The sequence below is a fragment of the Pleuronectes platessa genome, chromosome 8 (assembly GCF_947347685.1).
Source record: "Pleuronectes platessa chromosome 8, fPlePla1.1, whole genome shotgun sequence".
Taxonomy (NCBI): domain Eukaryota; kingdom Metazoa; phylum Chordata; class Actinopteri; order Pleuronectiformes; family Pleuronectidae; genus Pleuronectes; species Pleuronectes platessa.
In genome coordinates, this window is record NC_070633.1 from 600,699 (window position 1) to 619,797 (window position 19,099).

Below are 19,099 nucleotides of genomic sequence, written 5' to 3' on the forward strand. Positions count from 1 at the left end.
ATTCTGGAGTAATTTGAATTGGGCGTGGCAAAATGGCTCAACAGCGCCCCCTGGAACCAGCCCCTAGGTTTCCACATAAGCGATTTTCCCCAAAATCTAGACACTGGTGTAACGTGACTAATCATAGAAAAAACTCTATTGGAGCATTATGAAAAATGCAACAGGAAGCCCGCCATTTTGGATTTAGTGGCCATTTTGGCCAAATTCCACATTTTTACTTTAATGTACTTGTCGTAGAGCTTTCATCAGATCAACTTAAAAATTAGACGGGTGTCATCACAACAAGATTGAGAAAAAAAACGATCAACGGAATTTTTTTCCGTCACTTCGTGTGACCGTGGCGTGAAGTCAAAATTTGGTTCCACGCCATCAAAACACGTGCATCTGTATCTCGAACATACATGGTCCAATCAAGTCCAAACTAGACATGTAAGACAAGAGTCCCGGCCTGATGACATCTACACAGAAATAATGACTTAAAATCACAGCGCCCCCTGGTGGCACCAGGAAATGTCTTGTTTTTTGCTTGTCTTACACTTGGATGTATTCCTCCTCATCCACTGACCTCAACCATGTCAAACTGTACCAAATGGGTCTCAAGACATTGATAATGAAGGCATAAGATAACTGTGACTTTTCGTCAAACGCCATATTAATAGCGTGGCATCAAAGTTCATCACCTCGCCGTGAAACACGAAATTGCTTTAACTTCAGTGTTCATGGTTCTATCTCACTCAAACTACATGTGTGCAACAACATCCCCCCCCTGAAGATTTTCATATGGTTTTAAGGAATGGGCGTGGCAAAATAACTGACTAGCGCCCCCTAACGGGCAGCCCGGCACTACGCTTGGCCGACATGTACAAAAATCGATTTGGGCATGTGTCTTTTCATAACAAACAAATAAGTCTCTTGGATAGATATGCTAGACTAAACAGGAAGCCCGCCATTTTGGATTTAGTGGCCATTTTGGCCCTATTCAACATTTTTACTTTGATTTACTTGTCGTAGAGCTTTCATCAGATCAACTTCAAATTCAGATGAGTGTCATCACAACAAGATTGAGATAAAAACTGATTAAGGGATTTTTTCCCCTTCACACCGTGTGACCGTGGCGTGGCGTTAAAGTTTGGTTAAACGCCATCAAAACACGAGCATCTGTATCTCGAACATACATGGTCCAATCAAGTCCAAACTACACATGCAAGACAAGAGTTCCGGCTTGATGACATCTACACAGAAATTATGACTTGAAATCACAGCGCCCCCTGGTGGCAACATGAAGTGACATGTTTTATACTTTGATGAACTGCTCCTGGCTGCTTTAAGATATACAGCTCAAATGAGCTCAGTCAAGTCATTGAATCAAGGTCAGAATTGTGACATTTCCTCAAACCATGTAAACATTGATGTTTGGCGAAGGATCATCCTTCGCCAAAGGACACGATGTTTTCATAATTCCACTGTGCATTGTCCTATCACTACCAAACTTCTGTCACATGATAAGAGTACAAGCCTGAACAGCTCTATGTGTCAATATTTCCTCAGTGCCATAGCGCCACCTACTGATTCACCAGGAAACAGGAAGTACTTTGTTAATCCACTCTGCATTATCCAACCGGCTCCAAACTACTGACCTATGATCACAATACTGATCTGAACAGCTCCACATATAAATATTAGATCAGGGTCATAGCGCCACCTACTGATCAGTGTGAAAATTAAGTTGTGTTAACATTGTCCAATTGACACAAAATTGCTCACGCTACATCAGAGCGCCTACATGAACAGATATATATGTCTGTGCGTAATAATAGTGATGGCGCCACCTACTGGCAAACCTACTGCCGCAGAGCGCAAAACGCATGCAACGTGGAGAAGTGCATGCTCGATCGATGATGTGCGCTTGGTCATCGATCGCTCTCTCCACCGACCGCAACAGGCTTCAACGTGCGGGTGCTCGGGCCCGCAAGTGCTACAACGTAGCCCTAGTTATTATTATTTTGCTGTGTCGTTAATGAATTGGCTTTTTGAGGGCTTTACCATGCTCAAAAAGTTGTAAAAGTTTGCAGTAAGTTAGAAAGTCGTGAAAATGTACGTATTCTGGGGTATTTGGAAATGGGCGTGGCAAAATGGCTCAACAGCGCCACCAACGGAGAGCCCCTCATTTACGGAGATTCACCTCATTTAGCATTCACTGATCCTCACGAAATTGAAGACAGTTGTGTATCATCACCAGATGTACAAAAAAGCCTCTTGGAGCATTATGAAAAACGCAACAGGAAGCCCGCCATTTTTGATTTAGTGACTATTTTGGTCATATTCCATAATTTTTTACTTTAATACACTTCTCGTAGAGCTTTCATCAGATCAACTTAAAATTTAGACGACTGTCTTCACAACAAAATAGAGATCTAAAGTTATCAAAGAAACAACTTTTTGACACACCGTCTGACTGTGGCGTCGCCTTAAAGTTTGATGAACGCCATGAAAACACGAGCGTCTGTATCTCAGACATATTTGGTCCAATCGACTCCAAACTAAACATGTAAGACAAGAGTCCCGACCTGAAGACATCTACACAGCAATCGTGACTTAAAATCACAGCGCCCCCTGGTGGCAGCAGGAAATGGCTTGTTTTTGCTATGTCTAACATTTTCATGTACTAGTCGTAGAGCTTTCATCAGATCAATTTCAAATGTAGATGAGTGTCATCACAACAAAATGGAGATCCAAAGTTATTGAAAAATCAACTTTTCTCCCCACTGTGTGACCGTGGCGTGGCCTCAAAGTTTGATTAAACGCCATCAAAACACGAGTGTCTGTATCTTGGACATATTTGGTCCAATCAACTCCAAACTAGACATGTAAGACAAGAGTCGCGACCTGATGACATCTACAAAGACACCATGACTTAAAATCCTAGCGCCACCTGCTGGCTACAGGAAGTGAAGCGTTTATTGTTGCTGCAGAGCTTAAAACGCACGCAAGGCAGAGACATGCGCTTGGTCATCTATCACGCTCTCTTCCCCGACCACAACAGACTTGAAATCGCCTGTGCTCGGGCCCATTAGTGCTACAACGTAGCCCTAGTTAGGGCCCAAGCACCGAAATCGGTGAGAGGACCTATTGAAATTGAAATGATTATTAGGGCCCGAGCACCGAAATCGGTGAGAGGACCTATTGAAATTGAAATGATTATTATTATTGTTATTATTATTATTAGGGCCCGAGCACCGAAATCGGTGAGAGGACCTATTGAAATTGAAATGATTATTATTATTCCTATTATTATTATTTTGCTGTGTCGTTAATGAATTGGCTTTTTGAGGGCTTTACCATGCTCAAAAAGTTGTAAAAGTTTGCAGTAAGTTAGAAAGTCGTGAAAATTTACGTATTCTGGGGTATTTGGAAATGGGCGTGGCAAAATGGCTCAACAGCGCCACCAACGGAGAGCCCCTCATTTACGGAGATGCACCTCATTTAGCATTCACTGATCCTCACGAAATTGAAGACAGTTGTGTATCATCACCAGATGTACAAAAAAGCCTCTTGGAGCATTATGAAAAACGCAACAGGAAGCCCGCCATTTTTGATTTAGTGACTATTTTGGTCATATTCCATAATTTTTTACTTTAATGCACTTCTCGTAGAGCTTTCATCAGATCAACTTCAAATTTAGACGACTGTCATCACAACAAAATGAAGATCTAAAGTTATCAAAGAAAAAACTTTTCGCCACACCGTCTGACTGTGGCGGGGCGTCAAAGTGTGACGAAACGCAATCAAAACACGAGCTTCTATATCTCAGACATATTTGGTCCCATGGACTCCAAACTACACATGTAAGACAAGAGTCGCGACCTGAAGACAACAACACAAAAATCTTGACTTAAAATGACAGCGCCCCCTGGTGGCAGCAGGAAATGTCTTGTTTTTGGTACATGTTCTATTTTTATGTACTTCTCGGAGAGCTTTCATCAGATCAACAAAAAATTTAGATGAGTGTCATCACAACAATATGGAGATAAAAAGTTATCAAAGAAACAACTTTCTGACACACCGTCTGACCGTGGCGTGGCGGCAAAGTGTGATGAACGCCATGAAAACACAAGCTTCTATATCTTAGACATATTTGGTCCCATCGACTCCAAACTAGACATGTAAGACCAGAGTCGCGACCTGATGACATCTACAAAGACACCATGACTTAAAATCATAGCGCCACCTGCTGGCTACAGGAAGTGAAGCGTTTATTCTTGCTGCAGAGCTTAAAACGCACACAAGGCAGAGACGTGCGCTTGGTCATCGATCGCTCTCTCTTCCCCGACCGCAACAGACTTGAAATTGCCTGTGCTCGGGCCCGTTAGTGCTACAACGTAGCCCTAGTTCTGATTGAAATCTAATTATTTGGCTCCAAGTAAACACCTACTGATGCAACAGTTATTTTAAAGCCATCCATTTTTCCACATTGTATAATGTAACCTGCATAATTTTGACTCAAAGATCAGTATCAGAATCAGAATCAGAATCAGAAGTATTTTATTGCCAAGTAGGTTTACACCTACAAGGAATTTGCTCTGGTAATTGGTGCATACAATGAACATAGAAAAATAAAAACGCAATAACATAGAAACGCAATTAATACAACATACATAGGAAAAGTATTTACTCACTTTTTTCCAATATTTATACAAAGTAACATTTATTTTGAAATAAACATTTCTGAATAAAAATATATAAAAGATAAAAGATATAAAAAGTGAAGTAAAGAGTGATATGCAATATGCAAAACTGTAAACAGTGTCCGATTGCAATATGCAATGTAATGCTGTATAATATAATATGATATTATATAATGTGTTAATTTCAATCATTCAAATTTTATTTGTACAGCCCATATTCACAAATTACAATTCATCTCATAGGGCTTTAACAGGGTGTGACATCCTCTGTCCTTAATCCTCAGCAAGAGTAAGGAAAAACTACAAAAAACCCTTTTAACAGGGTAAAAATACGTAGAAACCTCAGAGAGAGCCACATGTAAGGGATCCCTCTCCCAGGAAGGAAAGAAGTGCAATAGATGCCACGTGCAGGAAAACATCATCAAGATTAAAGTCTTCAAGATTAAAGATTAAAGTCTCTAGCAGCATTTGATGAGGGTAGACATCCCGAAGGACAACCCCAACATGATATGCCAAGCAGTCCCGCTGCAATCACAGTCCATGGTCAGCAACCATCCAGACCACGATCCACTAGTGATGGGAAGTTCGGATCTTTTTACCGTGTCGGTTCTTTGAATCTCGTTCAGTAAAATGAACGAATCTCTTTTTGAGTCATTCGTTCGTTTCAAGGGGGGGCGGTTCAAACGATCCAAAGACTCGTACCCCGCAGATGAACGAATCGTTCAACTCCCGACCGTTTGTTTGGATCAATGATCGGGTTCATCTGCCCACAGAGTCTTCGGCCGACGTGTCGGCCACACAGAGCGAGCTCATCTCGCCGGTGACCGCGGTGCGGGCGGCGCACGGGGAAATCGCCCGGCACCTCCATACCGCTGCATGTCCACCCGGACATGAACGGGAATCTATGGAGCTGCTGATTCGCACGCTGACAGCACATCCAGCTGGCCCGCCGCATCCGCGGACACAGAGCTTAAACTGCTGCTGATCCACTGACTATAACAACGCTGCATTCAAATAAAAATGTGGGAAAGAATATTGTACAGTATCTAATATTGTGTTGGTCATATTTAAATCATTCATTATTTTTTGGGGGGGGGGAAAGAGAGGATAAAATAAAAGAATCGCATATTAAATCTTAATCGTTCAGCCCTATTCACAAGTCGTAATGACTGGTTTTGTTATTTTCACTTTACATTTACACTTACACTTTAGTGCAGTGTAATTATTTCCCGTGATAATTAAATGCCAGTGTGACAATAAATGACAATTTAAAACCATACAAACTGTCATGTTTTACTGTATTTAATAGAGGTGGTTTTCTTAAAAAATATATGATCTGCCACACAAAAGCTGTCAGTCATGGCTGCTTTTTAACAGCGGTCACGCGAAAGGGAATGAGGTAACTGTTTCCTCTTCTGAGCCTATGGAGGTCACGTAGAAAATGATCCAAAGACTCGTACCCGGCAGATGAACGAATCGTTCACCTCCCGACCGTGTCTTCAGATCAGTGTTTCGTTCTTCTGCCAACAGAGTCTTCGGATCAGTGATTCGTTCATCTGCCGGATACGAGTCTTTGGATCCTTTTTCACGTGACCTGCATCAGCCTATGCAACAGTCCCGATGCGTGGCCACGAGAAAATGAACGAATCTCTCTTTGAGAGGACTCGTTACTCCCGAGTCCTTGTAAGGATTCGTTCAAAACGAACGAATCGTTCACGACCGACACATCACTACGATCCACCATCCAGACCAGACGCCACTCCAGTCCTCAGTCACGGTCCACCGCCGCCCACCAGGACCCATCACGAGCCACCACCGCGGTCCTGGTCCACCGCCCGTGCCAAATGCCAACGCGACACAGGGTCCGCCACCAGCACCACGATCAGCCCACATAACTCAGAATCCGCCACACTGGATCCAACACTGCGACCCCCGGTGCGCGATCCACAAACCGCAATCCATGGTGAGGCCACAGAGGCCCTGGATCTGCGGGTGATAAAGCAAAGGGATTCCGGGGAAGGGGGATAGGGATGGAGAAGAGGAAGGAGAAGCTGGAAAGAGAAGCTCCGTGTGTCATGTGTCATAAAATAGAACAAGTAATGCTCTGGCTCACTAATTAGCTCTAACTATAAGCTTTATCAAAAAGGAAGGTTTTGAGCCTACTCTTAAACGAACAGATTGTGTCTGCCTCCCGAAACTGAAAGTGGTAGATTATTCCACAGCAGAGGAGCTTGATGGCTAAAAGCTCTGGCTCCTACTCTACTTTTAAAGACTTATGAGACGACAAGTAGGCTTGAATTCTGTGAGCGGAGTGCTCTAGTGGGTTTATAAGGTACTAACAGCTCTTTAAGGTAAAAAGGCGCTATATTATTAAGGGCCTTGAAGGTGAGGAGAAGAATTTTACATTCTATTCTAGATTTAACTGGAAGCCAGTGTAGCGATGCTAATACTGGAGAAATGTGCTCTCTTCTCTTTGTCATCAGTAGGGTAAAACTAACCTGTCTCACGACGGTCTAATCCCAGCTCACGTTCCCTATTAGTGGGTGAACAATCCAACGCTTGGTGAATTCTGCTTCACAATGATAGGAAGAGCCGACATCGAAGGATCAATCGAAGGATCGCAGGACACGTCCTGCGGCATTTTGGACAAGCTGTAGAGTCTTTAACGACTTACTGCTGGAGCCTGATAATAATGAATTACAATAGTCCAGTCTCGATGTAACAAAGGCATGGACTAGTTTTTCTGCATCTTTTTGTGAAAGGACATGTCTAATTTTTGAAATATTACGCAAGTGGAAAAAAGCATGTCCTAGAAATTTGTTTTAAGTGACTATTAAAGGATAAATCAGGATCGAAGATCACTCCCAAGTTCCTGACTGTTTCATTGGAAGCAAGGGCAATGTCGTCTAGCGCAGCTATATCATTACATAATGTATCTCTAAGGTGTTTGGGGCCAAGTATTATAACCTCTGTTTTGTCTGAGTTTAATAAGAGAAAATTGCGGGTCATCCAGGTTTTTATGTCCTTGAGACATGTTCGAAGTTTAGTTAATTGATTACTTTGTTCAGGTTTTATTGACAAATATAACTGGGTGTCATCCGCATAGCAGTGGAAATTTACAGACTGTGTCCTGATAATGTTTCCTAGTGGAAGCATATATAATGAGAATAAAATTGGGCCGAGCACAGAGCCCTGTGGAACACCATGGTTAACTTTGGTGCGCACAGATGACTCATCATTAATTTGCACGAATTGGGAGCGATCAGAAAAATACGATTTAAACCAGTTGAGGGCGGTTCCATTAATGTTAATTAACTGTTTGAGTCTTTGTAAAAAATCTAATGCTGCACTGAGATCTAACAGAACGAAGACAGACACAAGTCCCTGATCTGAGGCTATTAAAAGGTCATTAGTGACTTTTGCCAAGGCTGTCTCTGTACTGTGATTGGCTCTAAACCCCGACTGAAAGTCTTCATATATATTATTTTCCTGGAGAAACTCACACAGCTGATCGGCTACAACTTTTTCTAAGATTTTAGACATGAAGGGGAGATTAGATATTGGCCTGTAATTGGCTAAAACCTCTGGGTCTAGGGTGTTTTTTTTGAGTAGGGGCAGAATTTCTTTAAGTAATTTTGTAGGAATGGGATCTAAGATACAGGTTGTTGGTTTAGAACCTGAGATTATTTTGGTAAACTGATCACGGGTGATCAGAGAGAAGCTGTCTAAGTAATGGGTAGGATTCTCAGCCGTTTCTGAGATCTCTGTTGTTGGGAGGGTATTAGTGCCAATTGAGGGCAGGAGATGGTTGATTTTATTTCTAATAGTTTGAATTTTATCATTAAAAAAGGTCATAAAGATATTGCTATTTAGGGATCGAGGAATACGAATACAAATAGGACGTGTGACTCTCTGTCAGCCTGGCTACAGTGTTGAAGAGAAACCTGGGGTTGTTTCTATTCTCTTCTATTAGTTTTGAATAGTAGGCGGCTCTTGCTTTGTGGAGAGCCTTTTTATATTCTTTAACACTATTCTTCCAGTCTATTCGATTTTCAACATGGTTGCTGGAGCGCCACTTCCTTTCTAGTTTTCTTGATAATTGTTTTAACTCATTTGTCTGGGAATTATACCACAGAGCTAATTTACTATGTTTGACATTTTTCTTTTTTAGAGGCGCTATTGAGTCTAATGTTAATCGTAATGAGTCTGCAGAGCTATCACCGAGGTGGTCCATCTCAATGGAGCTCAGGTTTTTAAAGAATTTGTAGTTTATATCTACTGCTAATACGGGTTTAAATGTAATTGGAATTATTTCCTTAAATTTAGCTACAGCACTATCCGGTAGACATCTAGAAAATGCATTTTTTATTAGTGGCATATATTCAGTTATTGAAAAATCAAAGGTTATTAAATTATGGTCTGATAGAACTGGATTGCGCGGAAGTACTGTTAAATTTTCAATTCCGACACCGTACGATAATACCAAGTCAAGTGTGTGGTTACAACAATGAGTAGGTTTGTGCACACACTGACTGAAACCAATAGAGTCTAGTATTGAAATAAATGCTACGCTAAGGCAATCTTTATTATTGTCAACATGAATATTAAAGTCACCAACAATAATAATTGTATTGGTCTTTAGGACTAAGTTTGATAAAAACTCAGGGAATTCCTTTAAAAATTCAGAATAAGCCGCCGGAGCACGGTAAACTACAGCAAATATGATTGGCTGTTGGTGGTTCCTGGATTGGCGTGGAAGACTAAGAACCATACATTCAAATGATTTGTAGCTGAGTTTAGGTTTAGGATTAATTGATAGACTGGAGTTAAAAATGGCAGCAACTCCACCTCCTCGCCCAATTTCTCTAGGAACCTGTGAATTGATATGACTGGGGGGAGTAGATTCATTTAGACAGACATATTCATCAGGATGCAGCCACGTCTCAGTGAGGGACAATAAATCTATGTTGTAATCTGAGACTATTTCATTAACTAAAAGAGCCTTTTTTGACAGTGATCTAATGTTTAAAAGACCACATTTAAAAGTCTGGGTTTCCTGTGTTGTTTCAGAGGTTGTTTTAATTTGTATTCGATTTTTGTGTGGAGTTCTCGTTCTGTTTTTGTTTAATTTCAATAATTTAATCGCACGGTGAACAGACACAATTTAACACACACTTGAGGTTAGGGGGCGGAATAAAAGTCAGAGTCACGGGCCTCGCGGATGACACCACCCTCATTGTCCAGGGCCTTGTTGATAAGGCCAACTGCGGCCGGGAAGAAGCTGTTCTTGTGGCGGGAGGTTTTGGTCCTGATGGCCCGCAGCCTCCTGCCCGAGGGAAGAAGCTCAAAGAGTTTGTGACCCGGGTGGGAAGGATCAGCCACAATCTTGCCTGCACGCCTCGGGGTCCTAGAGGCAAACAGGTCCTGTAGAGATGGCAGATTGCAGCGGATCACCTTCTCAGCAGAACGGATGATCCGCTGCTGCCTCCTTTTGTCGTTTGCGGTGGCAGCAGCGAACCAGATGGTGATGGAGGAGGTGAGGATGGACTCGATGATGCAGGTTTAGAAGTGAACCATCATTGACTTTGGCAGGTTGAATTTCTTCAGCTGCCGCAGGAAGTACATCCTCTGTTGTCCTCTTTTGGTGATGGAGCTGATGTCCAGCTCCCATTTGAGGTCCTGGGAGATGATGGTGCCCAGGAAGCGGAAGGACTCCGCAGTGACGACTGGGGATTCTCTCAGAGTGATGGGGGTGAGTGGGGCTGGGTTCCTTCTGAAGTCCACAATCATCTCCACTGTTTTCAGAGCGTTGAGCTCCAGGTTGTTCTGATCCCACCAGGTCACCAGATGGTCAATCTCCCACCTGTAGGCGGACTCATCCCCATCAGAGATGAGCCCAATGAGGGTGGTGTCATCCGCGAACTTAAGGAGTTTGACGGACTGGTGACTGGAGGTGCAGCTGTTGGTATACAGGGTGAAGAGAAGAGGTGAAAGAACACAGCCTTGAGGGGAATCATTAATGTCTTTCCACAAATGGTCAGTGGATAGCATTTTAACCCCAGCATGGAGTTAGTAGTCCTGATACTGACTGCAGGAATGGAAAGGAGAGGAAAAGAAAGTAAGCAGTAAGCAGAGCTACGGTGGAAATATTACCTGAGTGGTCACACGGGTGAGTTCATGAGTATTCTTTATTAGCATTAGCATTTTTCATATGTTTCCTTTATTGTTGTTGGCTGGGAGACCTGATTGTTTTTTAAGTTACAGGTAGATTATATAATTTTTCAGCCCATCTAACCCGAATGAGAGTGATTCTGTGCAACAGAGGTATGTACTCACCAGAAAGGGGCATCTCGTCAGACTGTGTTACTGGACTTGCACTGGTACCGGCTCTGCTGAACTGTTCGTTGCTCTGGTTGCTTGGAGGACTGTCCAAGACATCTTGTTGGCCTTAATAAAGAACACATAGTAGTAATATGTAACCATACAGACATCACATAGGTCAATCTGGGTATATTAATAACTAACATAATTATATACTCAGTAGCCAATTGGTACATATCAAAGTTTTCCTTTCTCAATATAATGCAGTACAGTAAACCACCACTACCACCCACTATGAAATCAATGATGAACAAGGTATAATTTATAGTCATCACCTTTTTGAAAACATCAACAAAAATGTAGAGAAGATTCTTTAAAGTATAATTCATAGTAGAGCCGCAGTATTGGACTGCACATTTTTCTAATGTGAAAGTTTTTTGTGTACAAATTGAAACACATACTTGTCTTTTTGAGCAGTGACAGAATTTTCCTGACTTCAATTGGTCTCAGGACAGAAAGGAGGTCACTCTCTTGCAGGAAGCTCAGGTCCTTAACTCCTAAATCTTGCAGACGCTCAAACAAAGGCTCAGGGTCTCTCAGTTTAGGAAGACTTGATTTGATGAAAGACAGAGGGGGACTCTCTGTATCCTTGACTAGGAGGACTAGAAGGGATGAAAATACTGTTCTTCAAGCATTACTGTCAGATTTTAATCTCTCAAACTCCAGATTACTCTGAGTCAACAATGCTATGCTTAAGTGAAATTACTCTTGTCCCACAAAGCATGTACACAGGCAAAGGATAATAATCTAGTTTCCGCTCAGGCTGCCAACATTTCATGCTCTGCCTTGCTTGTTTCACTTCATACAATCCAAATTCTGCCATATAGGACACGTCATGAGGTTTGACAATAAAGTACACATGCATGAGCTCAATCTGTCTGAAGTCAAGTACCTCACCTTGGTTTAGACACAGAAAGAGTCCCTTTTTGTACCGAGTGCCTTTCCACTGCACCTCGGTAGCTGACTCAACATTGGGTTCTTTGACTAAGGTTTCTCCTACTGCAGAGCGCACTGCTTCGCTGTACAGTAGGAAAGAAAGGAGTGGAGTTCTTAACCACCAAAGAGGGTGCAAAAAAGGAGCCAGAATGTAGGTATGCCTGCAGTAGCTGATGGTTCTTTGCAAGTGTGTGACATTGAAGTTTTGTGTCCTTCGCACACATCTTTTGAAATATGAATGTTTGCTCTCGAACCTCATCGTCCACAGCCGAATGAGTGGGCCAAACTTTAATATTAAGGCAGGGTAGTGGGTGAGGTAATGATGCTTTGGTTTTAGTTTTTGTGAAGGGAACATTTCTTTCCTTGCTTCCAGATAATCACCAATTAGAACATTGAGCAATGCAACCTGGGGTACTGATATAGTAGGGGTGCAAATCAATTCCACTAGCTTTTTCAGCTTGACAGTCAGTTGCCATACAGGATCCTCTGTATCTGTGATCTTTTCGCCAATGATAATGGGGAGAAGCCTCAGCAAAGACCAGTTTTCTGTTGCCTTGCCACCTAATTTCACACCCTTTTCTGAAACTTCAGCTGGTTTAGAGCTACCATAAGCTCCCTGGTAACTAAACTGTTTGATCCTTCGATTAAGCTGTGAATATGTGAAGAATTTCTTCACCTTGACAAAATGGGTCAGGTAAATGGCAAGGTAAGATGCCACAACACCCTCAAAGAGATCATGGCCAATACAGGGTGGGAGGCCTGGCTGGCAAACATGAAAAAATATCAGTGAATTAAAGACAGAGTTAAATTTCACACCTCTGACTAAACTCGCATCACCATTTTGCAGTTCTTGAACAGTGTCATTGTACTCTTGTACTGTACGGATTGGAGCATGGTGTTCCAAATTGTCTAGCTCACTTCTGGTTATGTGACAATATTGGCAGAAATGTTGAGATGTACTGAAATTTTCTGTAAATCCACCTATGTTATGTGACCCCAAATTGTCACCGGCAATGCAAAAGACAGTTGCCTTAACAATGTTTCCAGAAATATTCTGTCCATTTGTCTCCAGTTCTGCAAGATCGGTTATCAATTGAGAGAACACTTTCTCGTAGCCAAAATATTTGAAATCAGCTTCTCGGCACAAAAGCAAAAGCTGCTGGACAGTGGATCGATGAAAAGAAATTGGAGTGAAGTAGACTCCAAGCATCTTATGTTTTTTCTTTGCCGAGCCGAGGGGATTTACCACCTCAAAAGCATCTTGATAAAGTATGACTTTTAAAGTGAGCCCTGACTCAGCGAAGAGAGGATTAGATTTAAATACCGATTCATCACACACATCATTTAAAATATTAGGGTGTACTTTCATTCTCAGATGTAGAACCCTGTTCCAGCACATAGGTATGTTTTAGCAGAGTTGTCAATGTATGTTTTATAGGAACATACTGAGCATATTGCTCCTTTCTATTTTCATCAAACCCCCCAAAAATGGGTTGTGGATGCACGTATGGAAAATTCTCCTCAAAATAACATTTTCTGTTGTACTCTGTGGAAAGGGAAGAGCTACAGGAACCATGAATATCTACATCATCTACGGCAGGGGTGTCCAAACTACGGCCCGTGGGCCATCTGCGGCCCGCCATCCATTTTAAATTGGCCCGCCTAAAAAAAATTATATATATATATATATATATATTTTTTTAAACTCGTGTTGTCCCTGCTTCCCCATGCTGTTGGCTGTGAGCGTTTGGGTAGCGATTTGACTAACGCTTGTTACGATACCCTGCTTCAAACACACAGACGCACCCGCACATCTGCACACGCACAGCCCACCACACATCAGCACGCGCATGAAGGGCAATAGAAAAGCGAACAGCCCTTGCAGATGTATTTGTCACACCCGCTCCAAGTTGCGCGCCGGTGTGACGTAGGACCCCTGGGATGCCCGCGTTGGTGAGTCTCATCGGCCTGGGTCTCTGAGACCCGAAGGCTCGCGCTAAGGGGCTTGCACGGCTGCTCGCGTTGAGGACCGTCTCTCCCATCGGCGTCCCCGTGACCCTGAGACTCGCGGAGCTGGGCCTGTCCGGTTACCCCCGTCGTGTACTCAAGCCTGTTCTTGCTCGGTGATGAGAAGGAGAAGAAGGAGAAGGAGAAGGAGAAGAAAAAGAAGACTCGTGCGCAGTAATAATAATAAAAAAAAAATTAAAAAAAATAATTTCTCTTATAGCTGCAAGACACACTCAAAGACGTAGGGCGGGTGTGACATGAGGCCGGTCGCTTGTCGGTCGGGGTCCCTGTGACCCTTAGACTCGCGACGCTGGACCGACCTGGCTGTCAGCGTCGTGTCCTCGAGCCTGTTCTTGCTCCTTGATGAGAAGAAGAAGAAGTAGAAGAAGGAGAAGAAAAAGAAGACTCGTGCGCAGTAATAATAATAAAAAAGAAATACATTTTTATTATTTCTCTTATAGCTGAACGACACACTTGCGACTTGCACAGACCCGGCTCCTTCCGTTGCGTAATGGAACCTGTTGTTGCTCGGTGATGCAAACGAGAAGAAGAAGAAGAAGAAGAAGACTCTTGCTCAGTGATAATAAAGGAAGAAGGAAATTCATTTTTATTCTTTTTTTATAGCTGCACAGGACACACGCTGGCAGCCGGGGATGCTCGCTGCGCGTGCCCTCGGGTCACTAGGACCCCGGCTGCCAGCGTTGCGTACCCGAGCCTGTTGTTGCTCGGTGATGCGAACGAGAAGAAGAAGAAGAAGAAGAAGAAGAAAAAGACTCTTGCTCAGTGATAATAATAATAAAGGAATAAGGAAATTCATTTTGATTCTTTTTTTATAGCTGCACAGGACACACGCGAAGACGTAGGGCCTGTAGCACGTCGGCCGGGGTACCAGTGACCCGAGGGCATGCGCAACGAGCATCCCCGGCTGCCAGCGTTGCGTACCCGAGCCTGTTGTTGCTCGGTGATAATAAAAATAATAATTATAAGAAGAAGAAGAAAATAATTTGTATTGCTGCACGCCACGCACAAAGACGGGAGACTGTCACACACACACACACAAACACATGCTGGGTCAACCAGACCCTGGGACAACACAAGGGTTAAACATCATTATATATTTAAATACCTTGCAAAAACGGACAAAGAAAGAAAAGCACTTCTTGTAAGTTGCTTTGGATAAAAGTGTTGAGTGTTTTAATAAAAAGCAATAAAACAATTGAAGGGAATTTCAGCAGGGTCAACAGCTTAGTTTGCCATGGACATGTGAATATGGTGCTGAATTTGCCAGTATTTTGGCTCGACAGATATTTTTATTCAAGATTCAAGATTTTTATTATCAAATGCACAACAATAACATTAAGCAGTCGCTGGCAGTGAAATGCTTGAGTCACAGGCTCTCTTCTAGTAATGCTCAAGTAATTACAGTCTAAAAAATAAAATAGTAATAGTATGAAATAGAATATCAATTTTAAATAGAAAATAAAGTATATATATATATAAACAGCTGAAGAGAAAATAAAAACAACAATAGTGCAATTAGGTGCAATGGTGCAAATATGTCACAGTACTGGTTTGGTGAAGTAATGGCAGTTCAGAGGAGTTTAAAAGTCTAATGGCCTGGGGGAAGAAACTGTCTCTGAGCCTGGTGGTGCGGGCCCGGATGCTGCGGTACCGTCGGCCAGACGGCAGCAGGCAAAATTTTTTATGGCTGGGGTGAAAGGGGTCTTGTCACGGCTATCTAGCTCACAATAGTCATGACATAGGGAAGACAGACACCGTCGGGTAACGTTTAACAATTCTCACATTTATTTGACAAAATATATACAAAAGACAGGGGCAGACAGCCTTCCCGCGTCAGGTGGTCAGAGCAGGACAAGAGGGCCTTGAGGTCCCGGGACACCGTTTTTATAGTGATGGCCATCACCTGGTGGCCATCACCTGGAGCCCCGCCCCTCATTAACCACCACCTGCAATCTCCAGCTCCTCCTACATGTTGAATGGAGAAACAGGAGTCATGCACACATACAATCCACAGAGCCTACTGTCAAAGCCGGGGCGTCACATCACTCCCCCCCAAAAGACAGGAGCCCATACCATGGGTTTCTGGTAAAACAACCCAAAAACCCCAATCAACAATATTTCTACTAATAATTAACCATTATTAGAAATCCCAAAACACCAACACATGTGTACACAATCATAGGCCTAAGTGAACACCCACACATGCTGCACCTTCACACCAAACGACCATTCACCCAGTCCACACAGTCTCACTAATGGCCTTGATACCGTCCCATCCTCCCATATATCCGGCGCCAGATACACGGGACAGCTGAAACAGAACAAGACACGAGACAGACAGAAAACAAACAGACAAACACATTCATTCATTCATTCATTCATTCATTCATTCATTCATTCCTCCGGGGCTCGAGAAAGGGCGTCAGCCATCACATTTTCCCGGCCACGGATGTGCCGAATGTTCAGTCTGTACGGCTGCAAAAAAAGTGCCCAGCGCATTAAGCGCTGATTCGAATTTTTGAGAGACTGAATGAATGTGAGGGGATTGTGGTCTGTGAACACCACAACAGGATATAAACCTCCCACATAAACATCGAAATGTTGGAGAGCCCATATTAAGGCTAAACCCTCCTTTTCAATTGTTGAATAGTTCAATTGATGTTTATTGAACTTGCGCGAAAAAAAACACACTGGCCTGTCCATCCCAGTGTCGTCCTTTTGCAACAAGACTGCGCCCGCACCTACTTGGCTGGCATCAACCTGTAACAAAAAAGGTTGTTCCAGTCTTGGCGCAGCCATCACCGGAGCAGAGGTCAACAACAGCTTTGCATTATCAAATGCTATCTGACACTCAGAGGACCACTCATACTTAACAGTGCCCTTTAACAAATCGGTCAATGGGGCCACCACTGTTGAAAAGTTTGAACAAAAATTCCTATAATAACCAGCCATTCCAAGGAATCGCATCAGCTCTTTCTTCGTCCCAGGAGGGGGGAACCTGTCGATGGCCAACACTTTTGCCCTCACAGGCCGCACTACCCCCTGCCCTACCACCTTGCCCAAGTAAACCACAGTGGCCTTCGCAAATTCACATTTCGCAAGGTTTACTGTCAGATTAGCCGCCCGCAGCCGCTCGAAAAAAGCACGAATGCGGACCAGATGTGTATCCCAGGTGTCTGCATAACAGACAGCATCATCTAAATACACTGCACAACCCTCCAACCCTCCCACAACTCTATCCATGAGTCTCTGGAAGGTTGAAGGGGCGTTGCGCAGTCCAAAACTCATCCTGGTATAAGAGTAAAGTCCAGACGATGTTACAAACGCTGAAATTTCTTGGGCCCTGGGAGTCAATGGCACTTGGTAGTAACCCTTAAGCAAGTCAAATTTGCTGACAAACCGGGCACTACCCACCTGGTCAACGCAATCTTCAATTCGTGGTAACGGAAACGAGTCAATTTTTGTCACCGTGTTAACCTTCCTATAGTCTGTGCAAAATCTGAAGGAAGCATCAGATTTCTTTACCAGCAGACAAGGAGAAGCCCAGCTGGAATAAGATGGTACGGCTAATCCATTATCAAGGAGGTACTGCACGGATGAATCAAGACTTTTCCGCTTGTCGAGTGAGACGCGATAAAACCTTTGACGAACCGGTTTTGCGTCTCCCACATCTATGTCATGTTCGATCACGCTGGTACAGGTCGGTGTGTCAGAAAATAGGGATGAAAACTCAAAAATTAAACTTTTTAGTTGCTCCCGATGTTCACTCTTCAAATGACTAAGAAGACTATCCAAATTAGCCAGCATTTCGCTATTAACTAGCCGAGCCTGCAACACTGCATCATCGGGCCCACACACGCCATCCTCAGCTGCCACCTGAGTGATGTTGGGTGCATCTGACCCCACAGCAAGCCCTACTGGTTTCAGCCTTGCCTCCTTCTCCTGCATCTGTGAAGATGAAGGGAAATAAGGCTTGAGCAGGTTGATATGACAAAGCTGTGTTTTGCGTCTTCTTTCAGGAGTTGACACCACATAATTAACTTCTGAGACCTGGCGGATGACAGTATACGGCCCCAAGTACTTGGCCTCGAACGGTGAACCCGCTATAGGCAGCAATGCCAGAACTTGATCTCCTGGGCTAAAAGCCCTCACCAGTGCCTTTCGGTCATACAGATTCTTCATTTTCTTTTGAGCATTACTTAGATTTTCACTCGCCATTTTCCATGCCAGGAACAGCTTGCGACGAAAACCCTGAACATACTCTGCCAAAAATGCCTAAAATAGACAGAGGAGTACGCACCTTGTGGCCAAAGACGAGGTCATTAGGGCTATACCCTGTACTCTCCTGCACGACAGCACGTGCCGCCAGCAGGAGCCATGGTAAACCCTCTTCCCATTCCCGCTTTAGCTCTATACAATAAGCACGCAACAAGGACTTCAAGGTGGCATGAAAACGCTCCAGCGCCCCCTGGCTTTGCGCATGATATGCGCTGCTGAGATTATGCCTAATGCTTAGCTGTTTCAATGCCTCAGCAAAGGACTTAGATGTAAAGTTTGAACCACGGTCGCTTTGAATAACTTTTGGGATGCCAAATATGGAAATAAAGTGAGACAACGATTTCACTACAGCTTTAGTGCTAATCGATCTCACTGCATATGCTGCAGGATATCTAGTAGCCTGACACATCACCGTGACCATATATTCCATACCAGACTTTGATCTTGGCAGGGGTCCAACACAGTCAATAATTAAGTACTCAAAAGGAATATCAACCGAGTGGATAGGCTTCAGTGGCGCAGGTTTTATGGTCTCATTGGGCTTCCCAGCAACCTGGCAAACGTGACATGATTTTACAAATCCCGCAACATCACGTTTAATGCGAGGCCAGTAAAAATGCTGCAACACATGGTTATAAGTCTTTCTTATACCAAAATGACCAGATGTTTCGCCATGAGCAGCTTTCAACGCTAACTCACGATACACGGCGGGCATTACCACCTGCAGCACCTGACCTGCCACATCAGCACCTGCATGAGGCAACCACCTGCGAAGCAGTAAACCATTTTGG